Source organism: Pan paniscus, chromosome 2 (assembly GCF_029289425.2).
Source record: "Pan paniscus chromosome 2, NHGRI_mPanPan1-v2.0_pri, whole genome shotgun sequence".
NCBI lineage: Eukaryota > Metazoa > Chordata > Mammalia > Primates > Hominidae > Pan > Pan paniscus.
The window spans coordinates 42,839,773-42,862,516 of NC_085926.1; the positions used below are offsets into that span (position 1 = coordinate 42,839,773).

At 43.8% G+C, this 22,744-nt stretch overlaps 1 long non-coding RNA gene and 1 pseudogene across 1 annotated transcript; both read left to right on the forward strand.

Annotated features, from left to right (window-relative positions):
- The first annotated feature begins 1,757 nt into the window (after nucleotides 1–1,757).
- On the forward strand, nucleotides 1,758–21,086 carry LOC100972427 (uncharacterized). The gene is made up of 3 exons (XR_010111530.1): nucleotides 1,758–1,970; nucleotides 8,288–8,451; nucleotides 17,796–21,086. It is a non-coding gene; the product is annotated as an uncharacterized LOC100972427 (long non-coding RNA).
- On the forward strand, nucleotides 9,915–12,208 carry LOC134729953 (heterogeneous nuclear ribonucleoprotein A1-like; annotated as a pseudogene).
- Nucleotides 21,087–22,744: the final 1,658 nt, after the last annotated feature.

Consider the following 22,744-nt stretch of genomic DNA (forward strand, 5'->3'; position numbering starts at 1 on the left):
TGACAGAGTGAGACCCTGTCTCAAAACAAACAAAACAAAGCCTGGATGGCAGCACATCTGTTTGCAGCATGGTTTACTTAGGCCCACTGCTGAGACTTACTGCTCAGAAAAAAGATTCTTTTCAATGTATTACTACTCAGTAACAATGCACCCGAGATCTCTGAGGAAGATGTTCGAAGAGATGAATGTTGTTTTCATGCCTGCTAACACAACATCCATTCTGCAACCCATGGATCAAGGAGTAATTTCAACTTTTCAGTCTTAGTATTCAGAAATACATTTCGTAAGGCTATAGCTGCTGTAGATGGCGATTCCTCTAATGGATCTGAGCAAAGTAAATTGAAAACCTTATGGAAAGAACTCACCATTTTAGAGCCACTAAGAACAATTGTGATTCATGGGAGGAGGTTAACATATCAACATGAACAAGAGTTTGAAAGAAGTTGATTCCAACCCTCATGAATGACTTTGAGGGGTTCAAGGCTTCAGTGGAGGAAGTCGCTGCAGATGGGTGGAAATAGAGAATTAGAATTAGAAGTAGTGCCAGAGGATGTGACTGAATTGCTGCAATCGCCTGATTGAACTTGAACGGATGAGGAGTAACTTCTTATGGATGAGCTAAGAAAGTGGTTTCTTGAGCTGGAAACTAATCCTGGCGAGGATGCTGGGAACACTGTTGAAATGACAATAAAGAATTTAGAATATTACATAAAGTTAGTAAAGCAGCAGTAGAATTTGAGAGCACTGACTCCAATTTTGAAAAAAAGTTCTACTGTGGGTAAAATGCTATCAAACAGCATTCCATGCTACAGAGAAATCTTTCCTAAAAGGAAGAGTCAACTGGTGCGGCAACCTTGATCGTTGTCTTATTTTAAGAAATTGTCACAGCCACCCCAGCCCTCAGCAACCACCACCCTGATCAGTCCAGGGTGAAGACAGGAATCACTGAAGGCTCAGATGATCATTAGCATTTTTTAGCAATAAAGTTTTTTAAAAAAATTAAGGTATATATATGTATTTTAGATATAATGCTTTTGCACACTTAATGGTGTATAGTCTAAACATAATTTTTATATTCCCCGGAAACAAAATTCGTGCGACTCATTTCACTATGGAGGTTTGAAACCCAACCCGCAATATCTTCGCGGTATGGCTGTAATTGTGACAAATGCTGCAAAGAAGAGCAGAGCATGAAGGGAGGTGGCAGCCAGGAAGGCCACACTGATTGGGCCACACTGATTCAGCGGAGGCCTGGAGGACCACAAGACCCAGTCAATGTGTGTTGTGTGTGGTGGAGGTGCTAGCGGCCGAAGAGGGGTGCTGGTCAGGGGATGCAGCAGGGTGGTCCCAAGGTACCGAGAGCATATCCACCCTGGGGCCAATGAGCCCAGGGCACTCGGAGAAGGGGGAAGAATCTCCACAGGGTGCAGAACCGGCAGGCTCTGTGCGGGTTAGGACTTTGACACATCGGTGGCACTGAACCCCTCTCACGCCAGCCGGCCCAGCCACGCTTGTGTACGGGGCCAGCCCACGGGGGCCACGCAGGGCTGCCGGATGGACAGGCAGGGAATACGGGCTCTTCCTTGGGCGGAGACTGGCTTGCCCCTGGGAAGTCAGCCCACGGGACTGCCCTCCTCTCCCTCCCGAGGGGCTGGGGACCAGCAACCCAAGCCAACACCGGGAGCGGGCGGCACGTCCCCTCCTCGCCCCTTCGGTCCGGGAACTGTCAGGGGCCGGGGCGGGGTTACGATGGTGGGCTAGGGGGCCAGGTAGGACCAAAGACACACGGGGAGGCGGCCTCCGGGACGGCCAGAGGGCCCGCGGGCGCTCGGGAAGGGTGCGGGTTCACTTCCGGCCCCCGAAGCCTCAGCGAGGGAGTCTCCGGGAGGCGCGGCGGGGAGTAGGCAGTGTGTTGCTGACCTCTGGCGGTCGCTCTGCGGGACTTCGCACCTTCTTTGTGCTCAGGAGCGGTGAGTGTCAGTTCGGCGGCCGAGCCCCCGGTAAGGGCGTGGTTCCGGGCCAACGGGAGGACGTGCTGAAGGCGCTGCTTTCTTCCTTCCCCACCGCAGCTGTTTCCGACTCGCGCGCTGAACCCACCACTACCCCTCGGCCCACGCCCGTGGCAGTTTTCACGGCATAAGCCCGGCAAGAGCATCATTTTGGTTGTCCTGGGGGGTTTTGGGGGTTAGCTCCTTTATTGCTAACCTCATTTGCACATTCCATGGTGGGCAGGACAGTGGATTGAGTTTTTTACACTGGGCCCTAGTAGTTCCATGTTCCTGTCTGATGTCATGACTTCTCATTCTATATATGGCCCAGAATTTTGAGCAACTGGGCACTGACCTGAGGATTCTATTTATCTGCTGTGGTTCCTTTACTGGGGTTCTCCGCTGTGGGTTCTCTAGTCCGGATGCACTAGCTCTTCCCTGAGTCTTGTTTGCCCCTTTTTCTAATTCTGGATGATATTGACTGCTCCCCCAGTATGTGCCACCTCTTGCTCGCTGCCTCGCCCCCAGCAGTAAGTAGTACCATTGAAATGGAAATACAGGGGAGAAATTATTTCACCCTGCCTTTAGAGCAGGTAATAATCGTTTCACTTAGGGCTTATGTATGGCTCCTTTTTGTTTCTTTCTAGCTTTCCAGGTTCCTTCTGTTTTTCCTGGAGGGGAAGGAACCCCCTCCATGGCAGCCTGGGTTCTTGACAGCCTGACTCAAGGGTCACTATGCTTACTGCTAGCCTGAATCACATATACCAGGTTGTCGTAGAACCAGTGTAGGACATAAAAGGCAAACCTGGGTTCTTGTCCCAACTTTTCCACCAATTTATGGCATGACCCAGAACATTTTGTTTTACCCTTCTGGACCTTTATTCTGATGTGTCAAAACAAGAGGTACTGAATTTGACGTACTCGCCAGCAGTGAGATGCTATTATAAAGGTATTGGATTGTACATTCACTAATTTGCCAAGAGATAACGAGGGCATATAGTGTGAGAGGGTGGAGGGATAGGGTGGGAATTGGAATGATTGGCATTGAGCTTCTAGCCAGTGGATGGCTCTATGCTGATCATTCCCATCGCCACCAACACCATCACCATTCTTATTTTGAGAACTTACCTTGAGCTAATATTACACGAAATTCACGTATTTTGCCATCTAACCCTTATATCAACCCGGTTCAGAGATTCCGTAGAAGAACTCACAGGACTCAGAATACAGTTGTAATCATGACTAAGATTGATTACAACTGGATTGCTGGTCCCTAGCCCCTTGGGAGGGTGGGGAGGGCAGCCACGTGGGCTGAATTCCCACGGGCAAGCCAGCCTCTGCCTGAGGAAGAGCCAGAATTCTCTGCCTGTCCATCTGGTGGGATACATAACCAGATCATAAGGGAAAAAGACATAGGTGGAGTCTGGAGGAATCTATGTGCAGGATTCCGAGTTCTTTCTCCCTGCCAGGAGAGATCACACAAAGCTTACTCCTCCTAGCAATGGAAACGCAGCAACATATATGCCATGTTTCTAACTAGGGAAGCGCAAAAATTAGTCAGTGCCCAAGGTTTTTATCGGGGGACTGGTCATGTAGTCACCTTCTGCCTAGCACATACCAAAATTCCAGACTCCTAGAAGGAAAGCAGATATTCATTATAAATCATGTTTGTACAAATAGTCAAGGCATAATGAACTACTCTTATTGGTTAAGTGTTGACTGGACGCACTTTGAAAGTGAAGTTCCCAGACACTAGCCAGGAGCCTACCTTGCAAGCAGGCCTTTTTTTGGGTCTCTGACTTGCTATGTTAGTGATTTTATGCACCCAACCATATGAAGCAAAAATGCCCTCATTTTACAGAGGAGAAAATTGAGATTTCAAGGGCTGGTAACTTGTCTAGAGTTGCACTACTAGCAAGTGGTACAGCCAAGAGTCTAATCACTCTATTTACTTCAGAACTTCAGCTCTTCATCCACTGCCATATTGCCAGTCCCAGGGCCTTCCTCAAGTCCTTTGTCTTTATTCTTTCTGCCTGAAATGTTCTTTCCTTAGCTATTTGCATGACTGGTGATATGGTTTGGCTGTGTCCTCACCCAAATCTCATCTTGAATTGTAGCTCCCATAATTCCCACCTGTTGTAGGAGGGACCCGGTGGGAGATAATTGAATCATGGGGGCGGTTTCCCCATACTGTTCTCGTGGTAGTGAGTAATTCTCATGAGATCTGATGATTTTGTACCGGGAAACCCCTTTTGCTTGGTTCTCATTCTCTCATCTGCCACCATGTAAGACGTGCCTTTCGCCTTCTGTCATGATTGTGAGGCCTCCCCAGCCACGTGGAACTGTGAGTCCATTAAACCTCTTTTTCTTTATAAATTACCCAGTCTCGGGTATGTCTTTATCAGCACTGTGAAAATGGACTAATACAACTGGTTTATTTTATTTATTCATTTTTTAAGAGATAAGATCTCACTATGTTGTCCAGGCTGGCCTCCAACTCTTGGCCTCAGGCAATCTGCCTGCCTCAGCCTCCCAAGTAGGTGGGACTACAGGGATGTGCTGTATCCCTCGCTTGGTTTCTTTCAATTATTCACTGCCTCAACTCAGATTACACCTTATAGAAAGGCCCTCCCTGACTACTCTATGTAAAGTAGTCTCTTTTTAAAGTACTTTGTATTATTAACCTATTTTAGTTTCATCAAAACATTTATAATTATGTGAAATGATCTAGTGTCTTTCTTTATTCTCTGTATCAATTTTCATCCAGTCGCAGTGGCTCACACCTGAAATCTCAGCACTTTGGGAGGCTGAGGCGGGCTGATCACCTGAAGTCAGGAGGAGTTTGAGACCAGCTTGGCCAACATGGTGAAACCTGTCTCTACTGAAAATACAAAAATTAGCCGGGTGTGGTGGCGCATCCTGTAATCCCAGCTACATGGGAGGCTGAGGCAGGAGAATCACTTGAACCTGGGAGGCAGAAGTTGCAGTTAGCTGAGATCGCACCACTGCACTCCATTCTAGCCTGGGTGGCAGAGGAAAACTCTGTCTCAAAATAAAATAAAATAAAATAAAATAAAATAAAATAAAATAAAAATAAAAAGTCAATCTTCCTCAGTGGCGTGCTGGTAAATTGGCACTGTAAGAAAAAAAAGTCTTGATTGGTAGAGTTGGCCAGTTTCATATTGTAAATACATTGCCCCTGGCCAATTTCAGGCACCCATATAAGGTCACTGAAGGAGGAGTTGGAAAGAGATGTGCATCGTCAGCATGGAGTCCTGATAAGTAAGCAACAATGAGGAAGGGACCTTAGGTAGGGGAGAACCCCAGGTGGGGAAGAACAATGAACAGTTGTTCTGAGAGATGGCTAATCACAAATAACCTGCAGGCACAATGACTTGTCCTGTCCGCAAGTGGCCCCAAGAGCAGAACCTTATAAAACTTCCCTCCAGCCCCTGCCTCATTGTAGACAGCCCATTTCCTGCTGTGCTGCCTGTTGCAACTTTGCAACATATTTTTATACTTTCTGTAATAAATCTGTCTTTCTTTACCTACAGCTGTCTTGGTAAATTCCTTTACCACCTGCACCACCAGCCCCAGATACTTGCTACCTGTGATAATCAGCTTTCCTGAGTCAGTGTGTGCTGGCACCACAATAAACTCTTTAAAATCAAGGACTATGTCTTGTCCATTGCTGTATCCTCAAGACCTAGCACATTGCCTGGCACATAGTAAATACTCTATAAATGTTTGTTGAATGGACGAATAATTCTCCAATTCCATCTCTGATTACTGTTGCAGGCATTCAGTCTTATTTTAGAGATGAGAACAATGGGGCTCAGAGTGTGAGGAACTCTCCCTTGGGCACACATTTATTAAGTGGTAGAGCCAAACATTTAATACAGCCAGTTTGTGCCAGCTTTACTGCTAAGTGGGTCAGAGAAACCTAAAATGGGAGAAATTGGAGCTAGAGAAACAAGTTGTCCATATACAGTTCCATAGTTCATAGCAACAAATAATTTATTGCAGGCTTAACCATATGCAAGGTAGTATCTTAGTCTCAGGGAGACAAAGATTGATTGGATTTTTAAATCATCCTTCAAGGATCTCACTGATTAAATGGGATAAGCACGTAATATCAAATGTGCAATACTAAAGCAGTATGAGCCGAATGCCAATGGATTCTGAGAGCAGTGTCACATTTTGTTGGGGGAAAGGGAATAGGGTCAGAAAGGGGTTTATAAAAATAAGCCATTTGAGTTGGGCTAATAAGAATATATAGGGTCAGGTTGTGAATGGAAAGGTAAGGTATTTCAGGCAAACGCTGATGAGGATTTTTTGCTCCTTAGTTCAGCTAAAATCTGGTTTCTGGTCTCACGACTGGGAAAAATTAGGCACATGGACACATTGAAAGGTGAGGAGAGTGGAATTTATTGATAGGAAGCTCAGAGAAAAAAAAGAGGGTCTTGCCAACAGGCTCCCACCTCACAGATTGAATACCAGGCCACCACACACCAGCTGAAGAGGCCAGGCTTCTCCCCACTGCATAAGGTATGAATTCCCGGTGGCTACACCCCAGTCTCCCAGTGCACAGGTGGGCCCTTAGTCTGAGCCACTCCACATTGATTTATTTCCCTTACTGCACATGTGTTAAGGGACAGAATTCTTCGCTGTGGGCATGTTAGGCAAGCCCCCTGTGCACAATGACCTGAGCAGCATTTGGCTGTCTCATTTCTATCAACTCTGTGAAGAAAGGCATCTAAAGAGGTGGTGAGATGTGCTTGAAGAAGAAAGTCCAGTTCATCTGATATGTCAATGCAGGTACAACTCAGGCAGGCCTGAAGACTATAACTCTAATGAACATGCTATCCAGGAAACTAACCTTCAATCCACATGCACACCAAACCCTCAAGAAAATTAGAGTTGTTAGTAGTTACAGTAGTCCTGCCTTGTCTGCAGGGGATACATCCCAAGATCCCCAGTGGATGCCTAAAACCATGAATAGTACTGAACTCTATATATACTATATTTTTTTCTGTACATATACATATATATCTACGATAAAGTTTAACTTATAAATTAGGCACAGTAAGAGATCCACAACAATAATTCATAATAAAAGAGAACAATTATAACAATAAGTTGTAATACAAGCTATGTGAATGTGGTCTCGTTCTAAAAGTATTTTATTGTACTGTACTCACCCTTCTTATTGTGATCTGTCAATGTGATAACTGTCATGGCTACCAAGTGACTAATGGTCAGGTAGTATATACAGCGTGGATATGCTAGACAAAGGGATAATTCATGTCCTGGGTGGTGTGAAAGGAAAATAACAACTTGGGACCCCAATTCACTATGCTGAAAGGAAAAAGTCAAGCTAAAAGCTGAGTCATGCAAGAAGTTGCCTTTCCTTTTGTTCCTGAGCAGATAGTTACAGATAAAAGGTAAAAAATCTCCACAGGTAGCTACTCTATGTTCACCTTATCTTATGTAACCTGCAGATTTACTTAGCATGAGATGAATACATAATTAAATATTCCCCTACCTGCTCCTTTTCTCTTACATGTGGATTCAGTAATGACCATAACCTCTGTCTTTCCCCTGCAGCCTGCTTTTCCCTTTTAAATATTGAAGACTTCAACATCATCTTTGGAAAAAGACACATACCTGTCTCTTGGGTTATGTCCTTAACCTTGGCAAAATAAACTTCAAAATTGATTAAGTCCTTTCTCAGATACTTTTGGTGTACAGTGGGATGGAGCAGAGTGGTGTGAAATTTTATAACACTACTCAGAACAGCGTGCAACTTAAAACATGAATTATTTTTGGAATTTTCCATTTAATATTTTCAGGCCATGGCTGACTGTGGGTAACTGAAACCACAGAAAGTGAAATTGCAGGTAAGAGGGGACCAATGCATTTGCAAGTGTAAATGATGTGATCTTAATGCCATAGTTTCTAGAGTAGCTTGGAGAGTCTAAGTCCCCCCACCCCCTGCAGCCCAAGGCAAGGAGAACTTTGTAAAATACTTGGTTGAACTTCCACTGCATTCCACTGCAATCAAGCAGTATCTTTAGCAATCATGCACCTTCATGGGGAATTTGGGGGCCAGGAAAGCATGACTTTCCATGAAGAGATTGGATTAGTATCCTTTGTCCATGTGTGATGTTACCTTCCTGTCGATCACTATCATCCTTGTGACAGTTGTGCAGTAGGATCTGGCAAACAGTTGGAAAGATGGCTTGGTGCCTATTCTGGGGTGTCTTGAATTCACCTGAGGCATGGATCTCATTTGACAGGCGGTGGAGAACTACTGAGGACTTCTGAGCAGAGAAGTTGGTGGAAGAGGAAGCACCAAAAATCCATCTCATCACCTAGAGAGCATTGTACTGGCAGAACTGTCTAAAGTGACTATTTTGGAACTCTGGGATCAATTTGAATACTTGCAGCTTCCAAAGGAAAGGTTGGTTGGTAAATTGTGGCTAATATTGGTTGATTTCAGCTTGTATTGGATACCTACCCATAAGTCTCATGGCAGGCAGCCATGACATGTTTCTGACATGGCTTGCTGAAGCCAGAGTGGGAAATTAGGACTTTGTCCTCCAGATATTGGGGCTCTGTGTTATAATTGCTGATAGCTGCTTCTTATCAATGAGGTGTAGCTACAGAGGCTGGCTGCCATTGGTTCACCTCCATTGGCTGAAGCAGTCTCTAGGGCATTAAAACATTAAAAGGAGCTGCACCTTTGGGTTTTTTGTTGTTTGTTTGTTTTGTTTTGTTTTGATGGAGTCTCGCTCTGTTGCTCAGGCTGGAGTGCAGTGGTGTGACCTCGTCTCATTGCAACCTCCGCCTCCCGGGTTCAAGCGATTCTCCTGCCTCAGCCTCCTGAGTAGCTGGGACTACAGGCATGTACCACCATGCTGGGCTAATTTTTTGTATTTTTACTACAGATGGGGTTTCACCGTGTTAGCCAGGATGGTCTCGATCTCCTGACCTCGTGATCCACCTGCCTCGGCCTCCCAAAGTGCTGGGATTACAGGCATGAGCCACCTCTCCGCCTGTTTTGTTTTTTTTTACATTCAAAAACAACTGTGTGTATGGGGGAATTTAGAAGCCATGTGTGCATACCCAGGGAAAGACATAGGTTCAGAAAAGACCTTAAACTTTCACCTCAGGATGATCCCTAGCACAGACACTCTAAAATATTTCTTAAAAGTCAAACCCTGGGATAAGTGGGATAATATTATTTCCAGAATTATCACAATGTAAAATTCAAATGTCCAGTTTCTACAAAAAAAATCACAAGGCATACAAAGAAACAATAAAGTATGGCTCATTCAAAGGAATAAAAGAAATCAATAAGAAATGTTCTTGAGGAAGCCCAGATGGTGGACTTCATAGACAAAGACTTTAGAATGACTGTCTTAACCCATTTCTCGTTTAGAAAAAAATTGCAGCTCACCGCCAGTACTCATTTAATTTTACATAAACACACTCTTTGAGGCTGAAGCAAATCAGACTGATCTTCAATGTGAAAATAAAGTATAAAAACTGTTCTTGGAGTTATTTCCAAACAGAACTTTTCTCTAATCCTAATGTAACAGAAATGTATATGATGATAGTATTTAATAAGTGGGCAGAATTTGGGGGTAAGGTTAGGACTGTAATCCATGAGTTATCGTGGTGTATTCACTGGACTGCAAGGGCCACTGGGGAATATTTTCACGGCAAATGGGAAATGGGTTAAAGATACTCAAAGAGCTAAAGGTAATCATGGACAAAGAGGAAAACAATGTACGAATTAGAATCAGAATATCAATAGAGATAGAAATGATAAGGAGAAACCTAAAGGAAACTCTGGAGCTGAAAAGTATCATAACAAAAAGGGAAAATACACTGGGGTGGGGGTGGGGGTGGTTAAAAGCAGATTTGAGCAAGTAAAATAAAGAATCTGCAAACTTAAAGATAGGATGATTGAAATTATTGAACTGGAGGAACAGAAAGAAAAAAGGATGAAGAAAAGTGAACAGAGAGGTAGGCTGGCAGATAAATTCATCAGCTTGTTCCTTTGCCTGTGGACACTGCCGAAGAAGCATCATTAAAGTCTCTTTTCTCCCTGCCATCATGTCTAAGTCAGAGTCTCCTAAAGAGCCCGAACAGCTGAGGAAGCTCTTCATTGGAGGGTAGAGCTTTGAAACAACTGATGAGAGCCTGAGGAGCCATTTTGAGCAATAGGGAACACTCACAAACTGCATGGTAATGAGAGATCCAAACACCAAGCGCTCCAGGGGCTTTGGGTCTGTGACATGTGCCACTGTGGAGGAGGTGGATGCAGCCATGAATGCAAGGCCATGCAAGGTGGTTGGAAGAACTGTGGAACCAAAGAGAGCTGTCTCAAGAGAAGATTCTCAAAGACCAGGTGCCCACTTGACTGTGAAAAAAATATTTGTGGCCTTAAAGAAGACACTGAAGAACTTCATCCAAGAGATTATTTTGAACAGTATGGGAAAATTGAAGTGATTGAAATCATGACTGACCAAGGCAGTGGCAAGAAAAGGGGCTTTGCCTTTGTAACCTTTGACAACCATGACTCCATGGATAAGACTGTCATTCAGAAATACCATACTGTGAATGGCCACAACTGTGAAGCTAGGAAAGCCCTGTCAAAGCAAGAGATGGCTCGTGCTTCATCCAGCCAAAGAGGTCAAAGTGGTTCTGGAAACTTTGGTGGTGGTCGTGGAGGTGGTTTTGGTGGGAATGACAACTTTGGTCGTGGAGGAAACTTCAGTGGTCATGGTGGATTTGGTGGCAGCCATGGTGGTGGTGGATATGGTGGCAGGGGGATGGCTATAATGGATTTGGTAATGATGGAGGTGGTGGAAGCTACAATGATTTTGTCAATTACAACAATCAGTCTTCACATTTTGGACCCATGAAGGGAGGAAACTTTGGAGGCAGAAGCTCTGGCCCCTATGGTGGTGGAGGCCAATACTTTGCCAAACCACAAAACCAAGGTGGCTATGGCGGTTCCAGTAGCAGCAGTAGATATGTCAGTGGCAGAAGATTTTAATTAGGAAACAAAGCTTAGTAAGACAGAGGAGCCAGAGAAGTGATGGAAGCTACAGGTTACTACAGATTTGTGAACTCAGCCAAGCACGGTGATGGCAGGGCTTAGCTGCTACAAAGAAGACATGTTTTAGACAAATGCTTATGTGTATGGGCAAAAAGCTTGAGGACTGTATTTGTGAATAATTGCATAACAGGTTATTTTAGTTTCTGTTCTGTGGAAAGTGTAAAGCATTCCAACAAAGGGTTTTAATGTAGTTTTATTTTTTGCACCCATGATATTGATTGCTAAATGTAATAGCCTAATGGTGATGCTGAATAAATGTCTTAAATTAAAAAAAAAAAAGGAAAAGTGAACAGAGCCTAAGGGACCCAGGGGACACCATCAAGCAGACAAACATATGCATAATGTGAATACCAGAAGGAAAGAGAGAAAGAAAGAGGCAGAAAGACTAGTTGAAGAAATGTTCCCAGACCAAACTGAGGGTCGGGCTGCTATTTCTCGCTGCCCAATAACAAGATGCAAATGAACTGGGGAGAAAGAGAGTTTTTTTATTTCTGTAACCGGTTACAGGGAGAAGGCCTGGAAATTATTGCCAGACCAACTCAAAATTACAAAGTTTTCCAAAGCTTATATACCTTCTAAGCTATATGTCTACGTGTAAGTGTGCATTCATCTAAAGACATAAGTGATTAGCTTCTTTTAATCTATAACTAAGGTCTGAGTCTTTAAAACCTTCCTCTGGAGCCTCAGTAAATTTACTTAATCTAAATGGGTCCAGGTGCCGGAGGTGATTACCCTTATCTGGTCTCCTGCTAAATCGCAGAGGTTTGGGGAGTTCCTTCAGATCCCCGGTAAAACTTTTTAAATTCTAAATGGGTCCTATTAAGAATTCCTTTGTTGTTTTGTAATGCTTTAAGGCCCAGGAAAGGCCTAGGCAAAACCCTTGGTGGGCATTTCTTACATTCCAGCCTTTGTATAAAGGGCATTGGCTGTTTCAGCTTTGAATATTTAACTTAACCACTTAGTACTAAAACAGTTGTTATGGAGGCCTGCATTAGTGAGACCTGGCCTGCCACAGAAATAATGCTTGAAAACTTCCTAAACTCAATGAAAAATACAAATCTACAAATTCAAGATGCTCAACAAACTCCAAGTAAGATAAACTCTGAAAAACTATCATTTTTTAAAAAACCAAAAGAAAATAACAAGTGATAGTGAGGATGTGGAGAAATTGAAACCCTTGTGTATTGCTGGTGGGAATGTAAAATGCAGCCTCTGGAAAATGGTATGATTCCTCAAAAAATTAAACATAGAATTACCACATGATCTGCTTCTGGGTATATATCCAAAAGAAATGATGGCAGGAACTCAAGATATTTGCACACTTGTGTTCATAGCGGCATTATTCACAAAAGCCAAAAGGTGGGAGCAACGAAGTAACCAGTGACAGATGAATGGATAAAATGTGGTATATATGCATCAGTGGAATATTACTTGGTCTTAAAAATGAAGGAAATTTTGACACTTCCTACAACACAGATGAAACTTGAAGATATTATGCGACATGAAATAAGCCAGTAACAAAAAAGACAAACATTGTATGATTCCTCTTAAATGAGTTTCCTAGAGTGATAAATTTATAGTGACAGAAAGCATGGTGTTTGCCAGAAGCTGAAGTGTGGGGGAAATGGGGATTAAGTGTTTAATGGGTATAGTTTCACTATACAACAAACAGGTTATAAGAGACAAAGAAGTATGTTATATTGTAAGTGCCCAATGGGTTCACCCTGCCCACTGCCTAGACAGAGCTGATTTATCAAAAGAGGGGAATTGCAATAGAGGAAGGTAATTAATGCAGAGCCAGATGTGCAGGAGACCAGAGTTTTGTTATTACTCAAATAAGTCTCCCTGAGCATTCAGGGATCAGAGTTTTTAAGGACAACTTGGTGGGCAGGGGGAAACCAGTGAGCTGGGAGTGCTGATTGGTCAGAGATGAAATCACAGGGAGTTGAAACTGTCTTCTTGCGCTGAGTCAGTTCCTGGGTGGGGGCTACACCACCAGCTGAGCCAGTTTATTGATCTGGGTGGTGCCAGCTGATCCATCAAGTGCAGGGTCTGCAAAATATCTGAAGCACTGGTCTTAGGTTTTACAATAATGATTTTATCCCTAGGAGCAATTTGGAGAGGGTCAGAATCTTGTAGTCTCCAGCTACATGACTCCTAAACCATAATTTCTTTTTTGAGACTTGTCACCCAGGCTAGAGTGCGGTGGTGCAATCTCGGCTCACTGCAACCTCCGCCTCCCGGGTTCAAGCAATTCTCCTGCTTCAGCCTCCCAAGTAGCTGAGATTACAGGCGCCTGCCACCACATCCAGCTAATTTTTGTATTTTTAGTAGAGACGGAGTTTTACCGTGTTGGCCAGGCTGGTCTTGAACTCCTGACCTCAAGTGATCTGCCTGTCTCGGCCTCCCAAAGTGCTGAGATAACAGGCGTGAGCCACTGTGTCTGGCCCTAAACCATAACTTCTAATCTTGTGGCTAATTTGACAGTCTTATGAAGGCAGTCTAGTCCCCAGGCAAGAAGGAGGTTTGTTTTGGGAAAGGGCTGTATCATCTTTGTTTTAAACTATAAACTAAGTTTCTTCCAAAGTTAGTTCAGCCTATGCCCAGGAACGAACAAGGACAGCTTGGAGGTTAGAAGCAAGATGGAGTTGGTTAGGTCAGATCTCTTTCACTGTATCAGTTATAATTTTGCCATGGCAGTTTCAATATATTAATAAAATATTCCATACAGCAGGCAAGTTAAACAGCTATAAACATTACACACCTAATAATAGACCCTCAAAATACATAAAGCAAAAATTGACAGAATTGAGGGGATAAATACATTTTTATAGTAATAGTTGGAGACTTATTTACCCCAGTTCCAATAATGGATAGATCATTCAGACAGAGGATAAGAAAATAGAGAATTTGAACAATGCAATAAGCCAACTAGACTTAACAGATAAATATAAAACACTCCACCCCAAAACAGCAGAATACATATTCTTCTCAAATGCTTATGGAACATTCTTCCAGAAAGACCAAATGTTAGGCCACAAAACAAGTCTTAATAGATTTATAAAGATAGATATTATACATATCTTCTCCATCCCAAACAGGATAAAGTTAGAGCTCAATAGTAGAAGAAAAAAAAAAGTCATCCAAATTTGAATGGAAGAGGGAAAATTGTATTCTCAGATAACATGATCCTGTATACAGAAAATCTGAGTCCAAAAGATAACTAGTAGAGCTAATAAACTAATTTAGCAAAGTTGCAGCATATAAAATCAAAACAAAAATCAGTTGTGTTCCTATATAGCAGGTATGAATAATCCAAAAAGGAAATTAAGAAAGCAATTTTATTTCCAATAGCATCTAAAAGAATTAAATACTTAGGAATAAATCTAACCAAGCTGGTGAAGGGCTTGTATCCTGAAACTACAAACTATTACTGAAAGAAATTAAAGACTTAAATAAATGAAAAACTATCCTATGTTCATGAATAGGAAGGAAGACTTAACATTGTTAAGATGTTAATACAGTCCAAAGTGATCTACAGATTCAATGCAATCCCAATCAAAATTCCAATAGACTTTTTCACAGACATAGAAAAGCTGATTCTCAAATTCATATTTAATTGCAGGGGGCTCCTTTGTCTTAGTATTTTCCTGCTGCTATAAAAAAATACCTTAGACTGGGTAATTTATAAACAATAGAAATCAATTGCTTGTAGTTCTGGAAGTACAAGATCAAAGCACCAGCAGATTTGGTATCTGGTGAGGGCCCATCCTTCATAGATGGTGCCTTGTTGCTGTGTCCTCATATGGCAGAAGGGGTTGGAGAGCTCCCTTCAACCTCTTTTATAAGGGCACTAGTCCCATTCATGAGGCTCTTATGACTTAACCACTTCCCAAAAGGTCCTGCCTCTTAATACCATAACAATAAATATTTAGTTTCATCTGCTGGGCATGTCCTCATGCCTGTAATCCCAGCACTTTGGGAGGCTGAGGCGGGTGAATCACTTGAGGTCACGAGTTTGAGACCAGCCTGGCCAACATGGTGAAAATACCAAATATAGCTGGGCTTGGTGGTGCGTGCCCGTAATCTCAGCTACTAGGGAGACTGAGGCAGGAGAATCACTTGAACCTGGGAGGCGGAGATTGCAGTGAGCCAAGATTGCACCACTACACTCCAGCCTGGCCAAAGAGTGAGACTTCGTCTCAAAAAAAAAAAAAAAAAAGATTAAGTTTCAACATGAATTTTGGAAGGACACAGCATTCTGCCCCTGGCCCTACAACATTCATATCCATCTCACAGGCAAAATACATTCATTCCATTCCAATAGCTCCATAAGCCTTTTTGTTTTTTCATTTTTAAAAAATTTTTGTGTGGAGATAGGGTCCCACTATGTTGCCCAGGCTGGTCTCGAACTCCTGGCCTCAAGTGATCTTCCTGCCTTGGCTTCCTAAAGTGCTGGTATTACAGGAATGAGCCGTTGTGCCCAGCCACTCCCATAAGTCTTAACATGTCCCAGCATCAACTCAAAAGTCTAAAGTCCAGACTGTCATCTAAATCAGATATGAGTGAGACTCAAAGGTGCGATTCATCCTGAGGCAAAGTCTCCTCCAGCTATAAACCTGTGAAATTAAACAAGTTATGTGCTTCTAAAATACTGTCAACCAAAGAATAATGAAGTTCATACATTTGATAAGGAGACCTTTATTTCTCATAAAGGATTGCAGCTTACAGGGTGGCCATTCTGACAAGCTGGGAGGCATAGCCTCCAGCCAGAAGCCAGAAACACACTTTGAGGGAGGTGAAAAGGAAATAGGAATTTATGCTGAGCAAGACAGCCAAATATACATATTCAGTAATCTATAGGAAGAGTCATGAGTAGTTTTGAGGAGACACGTGCACATGCACAATTGAACTTTGTTCTCCATGGGACCCATATTCAAAAAATGGCATCATTAGCATGATCTGAAGATGAAGTTTTTGGCCCTCTGATGTCAAAAGGTGAAGCAGAGGATGTGCCTCACCCTTACTGTGCATTCTCTGTAGAATGGCCAGAACCACTCAATGGTTGGTGGTTTTTAATCAGTCAAAAAGGAGTGATAGCATTAGGCAGTTGGTTGATATCAGAGGTGGAGTATTTTGAAAGGTCTGGTTTCTGTTTACTTTTAGGGAAGAAAGCCTAATTGTGGTTAGCAAGGGAGTGGGTATAATGAGGTTGGTCTAATCCAACCTCATTAACCCCCCTCATCTAAACCCCAAGTGGGGTTTTCCAGGGAACCACTAGACAGGTCAAATAATGACAATTTTCCAGGAATGAGGCTTTGAAGGAACTCCAACCCCATCTTCCCCCTCTGGTGGCTGCCAGGCTGCTGATTTTCACTATGATTGTGGGCTGTTGGTTTTCAAGGATACTGCAAAACTGGAGGGGGGGATGGGAATAGGGCAAGTTAAAACACCACAAAGCTTGTTGCTTCTACCAAGATTCAGCTGTTTTCTTGAATAAATCATCTCTAGGTTGCTATAAGCCTTAGGTTAACTTCTAGAATCCTGGAAAAGTTGATTCTGACAATTTTTTTTGCTAGTTTTCTAATCACTTTTTTTAGAAGAGAAAATTTTTAGAGGTCCCTATTCTGCCATTTTCACCATTATGGTGACCATAACGTCACCATAACAGCCCTTGTTCAAAATTCCCTGGTTCTCTGGAGTTTTCTCCTTTATATCAAGAAGGTAGACAAGTACTGTCCCCTAGGGACTGGGGGTTGTTGTTTCTGTGAAAGAACAAAGGCTTTCCACAAGCAGCCCCAATGCTTCCTCCCTTCCTACCTGTTGCAGAAGAATTGCCCTGCTTGTTTAAACATTACTTTTGCATGTTGCCTACAGAGGATGAAATTTTCCTACCTTTCTCTGTCCCCCTTCATGCCATCCTCAACACTCACTTAGATCTCAAAGGCTGCATGCAGGGAAAAAGGAGCCCAGTCTCTTTAAGGCTATTGGCTGGGAACAGGGTCCTCATTTACCTAAAAGGACATGGGGAATGGGAACATGAGAGGATAGGAAACCATTTCATTGCAAGAATGCTCCAGACAAAGGTCACTACAAGGTCTTGTAGACAGAGATACAGGCCAGCCCAAGGCCACAGGTTCAGGAGACCAAATTATCCATAGAACAGAGATGAAGGCTGATCCCCAAAATGGGATGGGATCAGGGTTAGGGGTACACAGTAAGTACCAGTTCATTCCAGAGTCCCAAGGATGAATGGGGCAGGGGGTACTCTGCTCATTCTGGTTTGCCATATGGCAGGATTAAGGGAATGAGGGGGGATGTCCTCTTGTTCCCTTCTCTCCTTTGTTCTCTCTTCACAGGTGGGTAATCGTGCCTCCATAAAACAAGATGGAACCAAAGTTAGGGGTACCTGGTAAGCACTGGTTCATTCCAGAACACGTAGGTTGAATGGGGGAATGCCCTATTCACTCTGGTCTGCCATAAGTGCAGGAACCCCAAGGATGAATGGGGATACCCTGTTCACTCTGGTCTGTGTATGTGAAGGAACCCCTAGGAACCCCTAGAATGAATGGAGGATGGCCTCTTCACTCTGATGCCATAAATGCAGGCAAAAGATAGAAGGGAAACAAGGGGGTATCTTTTTTCCCCTTCTCTCCTCTGTTCTCTCTTCGCAGATGGGCAATCACATCTCCATACCACAGGACACACCCCTTGGATGCATCCTCAAGAACTGGGAAAAGTTTGACCCACAAGCTCTAAAAAGGAAAAGGCTAATTTTTTTTGTCACACAGCCTGGTTCTGATATGGACTTGGGGACCAGCAATCTTGGCCAGAAAATGGAAGTATTAATTTTAATACTATCCATCAACTAGATTCGTTTTGCTGCCAGCAGGGAAAATGGACAGAAATCCCTTATGCACAGGCTTTCATGGCCGTAAGAGACAACCCTGACCTTTGTTGGGCTTGTAAAATGGACCCAGTGATGATAGCAGCCATCACCAGGCAACCTCCTCCAGTAGATTTGGGAGACCCTTTATCAGATTTGCACAGGACTCAAGCCCCAGAGGAACCAAAGGTGGAATTTAGTTCAAATATTGCCTCTTTTATTCCCATTATATCCAAGTCTCCCAGTCCCATAGCCTTCCCCTCCCTACCCAGGGCCACCCTCTGGATACCACCCCCTTAAGTTATCCCCACTTCAGGAGGTTAGCAGCCCTATTGGGTCAACTAGAGTCCAGACTCCATTCACTATGTAAGACCTGAGCCAGATTAAAATGGAGCTATGGAAGTTTATGGAAAACCCTGACTAGTGCATTGAAGGGTTCCATTAACTAGGCTTAACATTTGAACTTACTTGGGAGGACTTCACAGTCACACTAGGCCAAACTCTAAGGGAGAACATGACTCCATTATGGAGGCAGCCCAGCAATTTGCAAGTGCAATGCACATGACTGACCCTGGTGGCTACCTTGTGAGGGCCACTGCCCTTCTCCAGGTTGGCCCCCAACTGGGAATAAAATACCCAGGGGGGTATATGGGCAGTGAACCACATCCCCATAATGGGGATGAAGGATAGCAGAGGAAAGCCTGTAAACTACAATAAATTGGCCTTAATAGATCAAGACTCTCTTGAAAATCCCACTACTTTCTTAGAGAGGCTACATTAGGCCCAAGTGAAACATACTAACCTTGACCCAGACACCCCAGAAGGATGCCTTCTTTTGTATCCCCATAGACCTATCTTCCCAATTGCTATTTGCCTTTGAATGGGAAAATGAAAAAGGAAGGAGCCAACAGCTCACCTGGACTGTGCTTCTGCAAGGTTTTAGAGATAGTCCCCATTTGTTTGGGCAAGCCTTGGCTAAAGATTTTCAAGACCTGACTCTTGAGGGGGCAGATGTGTCCTACAGTATGTGAATGACCTGCTAATCTCCTCCCCCACAAGACAACTGGGAATCCAACATCTAGTCCAGACACTACATTTTCTTGCAGACAGAGGGTACAAAGCATCCAAGGCCAAGGCACAGCTTCTAAGACAAGAGGTCCAATACATGGGGATAATCCTGATCCCTCGAGAACATAAGTTCTCCCCAGAACGGATACAGGCCATCCTTAAAATACCTATCCCAGCCACCCAAAATCAGCATCAGGCCTTTCTAGGGATCACAGGATATTGCAGACTTTAGACTGGGTTATGGTGGGATTGTTAAGTCCTTATATTAGACTCTAAAAGAAGGGACTGATAGGGACTCACTTCTCTGGGAAAAAGATCAGGAGCAAGCCTTTAGGCAGCTAAAGACTGCTCTCTCATAAGCCCCAGCCCTTGGGCTACCCATACTAAGCAAACTGTTTTAGCTTTTCATCACCAAAAGCCAAGGTGTAGCCTTAGGAGTCCTAATTCAAACTGTTGGGTCAATCAAATGTCCTGTAGGTTACTTTTTAAAGAACCTAGACCCAGTAGCACACAGGTGGCCACACTGCCTCAAGGTAGTGGCTGCACAAGCCCTCCTACTGGAGGAGGTCCTCAAAATCACCATGATACAATCAATCCAGCTCCTGATGTCCAACAAATAAGCTCCTTACTGGACATAAAAGTGCCACAATGGCTCACTGACAACAGATTGCTAAAGTATCAAGTGTTGTTAGAAATCCCACAGGTAACAGTTGAGTGGTGCTCCACCCTCATCCCAGCCTCCTTACTGCCATTACCAGGAGAGGGTGACTCAACACATTCATGTTGTGAGATACTTAACCAAATTTATGCCAGATGGGAAGACTTAAAGGATCAGCCCTTGGACAACCTGGTCAAAATGTGGTTTTCAGATGGGAGCAGTTTTGTTCAGAATGAAACTATATATGCAGGGTACACAGAGGCTAAAGCTCTATCCTTGGGGACCTCAGGACAACTAGCAAAACTCATCTTTTAACCACAGGCCTAACACTAGGGGAAGGGAAAAGAATAACCATTTATACAGATTCCAAATATGCCTTTTTGGTGCTTCATGCCCAAGCCACTATCTGGAAGGGAAGGGAGTACCCAGCAACTTGGGATACTCCTACTAAGTAGAGGCCCCAAATCTTAGAGCTACTAGAGGCCATTCACTTGACCCAGGAGGTGGCAGTAGAGAGGGTTCTGGAAATGGCAGGCACTCACTGGGTAATGGTCAGGCTATCATAAAACTGTCCCTCTGAAATGAGAAGTGGCCATGACTGGGACCAAGACAGAGAGGAGTTCTGCAACAGATAGAAAACATCTGGAGCCAGCAAATCACAATTCCCTGATCAGGTTTTTGTTTGTTTTTGTTTTGTTTTGTTTGGGGTGGAGTCTCACTCTGTCACCCAGGCTGGAGTGCAGTGGCACGACCTCGGCTCACTGCAACCTCTGCCTCCCGGATTCAAGTGATTCTCCTGCCTCAGCCTCCCCAGTAGCTGGGATTACAGGCACCTGCCACCACACCTGGCTAATTTTTTTAAATTTTTAGTAGAGACAAGGTTTTGCCATGTTGGCCAGGCTGGTCTCGAACTCCTGACCTCAAATGATCCACCTGCCTTGGCCTCCCAAAGTGCTGGGCGTGAGCCACCGTGCCCAGTCCCTGATCTGGTCTTAAGCATGGGGCAAAAGTAGTGGGGGAAATGGTGGTGTTTGACTGGTATATGACCTTCCTCTGGAGGTGATCAACCAGTAAGGGAAAATCGCTCCAAGTGAGCATGCACACAACCTCAGTAAACACACTGTGCATGTGGCTTCTCCCAAGTACTAGCAGGCCACTGCACATGTCACAACTGAGCAACAGCCCACCCCAATGGAGGGATCAAGGGAGGAGAAGAAAAACCCCGGAACCAAAAGCCAGTTTATAAAAATCCTGAGCCAAAGGCTGAGGGGGGCACTTGATCTCTCAAGTTCCCTACTTGGCCCTCTTCCAAGTGTGATTTGCTTCTTTTAATAAACCTTTGCCTCTGCTTTAAAATTTGCCTCGGTCTTTCAGTTGAAATCTTTCCTCTGAGAAGACAAGGGTTGGGATCAGTGCGGATTCGCCACTGTTTGCAGACTCACTGTCAGTAACACTTTCACAAGGTTCAGGAGTGGGAGAAGGCCCTGACTGCAAGAGACATAAGCACATAATTAATTATTCTCTATTTTTTCCCCTCCTATGCTTAACCCTGGGAAACTGAACTACTGCAGTTTGACAGTAGGAAATAAGAGCCAGGGGGCGGGAGACTGACACCGTGTGTGTGTGTGTGTGTGTGTGTGTGTGTGTGTGTGTGTGTGTGTGTGTTGCCACCCAGCTGTGCTAATTGGATTTGGGCAATTATAGATAATGATTATAGTGATCATAAATCATAAATATGAGAAGGCAACTCCTAAGGTGGTCTTGGCATGGCCCACATTTCAGAGGGTGGGAGACATTCTAGGATGCTACAAATTATGTAAGAAAGAAACTACTGAACTAACTAGAGATGAGTCTGAGTGTATGGTGTGGGTAAGACACAGGAGAGTTGGGAAATAGGTAGAGTGATTGTTGCAGAGACTAGTCACATTGATCACGTAGCTGTGGAATGAGAGGAACGACAACCCTGATTGGTAAGAAGAGAACACCTTAGACTCTGGGTTGTCAGGGCAGAGGTGAACCGCCCAACAGGTTCTCCTTGCCTGCTGCCTAGACACAGCTGATTTATCAAGACATGGTAGTTGTAATAAAGAAAGGGTTTAATTCATAAAGAGCCAGGGTATGGAAAACTGGAGTTTTTATTATTACTCAAATTACCCTGAAAACTTGGGGGTTGGGGTTTTAAGGATAATTTGGTGGGTAGGCGGTTGGAAAGTGGAGAGTCCTGATTGGCCGGGTCACAGATAAAATCATAGGGAGTTGAAGCTGTCCTCTTGTGTTGAGTCAGTTCCTGGGTGGGGGCCACAATACCAGATGGGCCAGTTTACCAGTCTGGGTGGTGCCAGCTGATCCACTGCGCGCAGGTTCTGCAAAACATCTCAAGCACTGATCTTAGGTTTTATAAGAGTGATATTATCCCCAGGAACAATTTGGGGAGGTTTAGAATCTTCCAGCCTCCAGCTGCATGACTCTTAAACCGTAATTTCTAATCTTGTGGCTAATTTTTTAGTCCTGCAAGGGCAGTCTAGTCTCCAGGCAGGAAAGGGGTTTGTTTGGGAAAGGGCTGATACCATCTTTGTTTCAAAGTTAAATTATAAACTAAGTAAGTTCCTCCCAAAGTTAGTATGGCCTGTGCCCAGGAATGAACAATGACAGCTTGGAGGTTAAAAGCAAGATGGAATCGGTTAATTCAGATCTCTTTCACCGTCATAATTTTCTCAGTTATAATTTTTGCAAAGGTGGTTTCAGAAGGAAGGTCAATTAACTTCTCTTCACTACTATCTGCAGGATATCTGGCCAATTTAACCTAGACTTCTGCTACCACTATCAACTTGACCACTGGCCAACAAACAATCTTAATTTTAAAACTATCAGAATCTTCCCAAAGCCACTGGCTCCAGAAGGGGAACAGCCTCACTAAGATATAACATAACAAGGTTAACTTTCTGAAAGTTGATATTATTCCCTTTAGCCTCATTCTGTTATCACTTTTGTACATTTTTCACAGACCACTT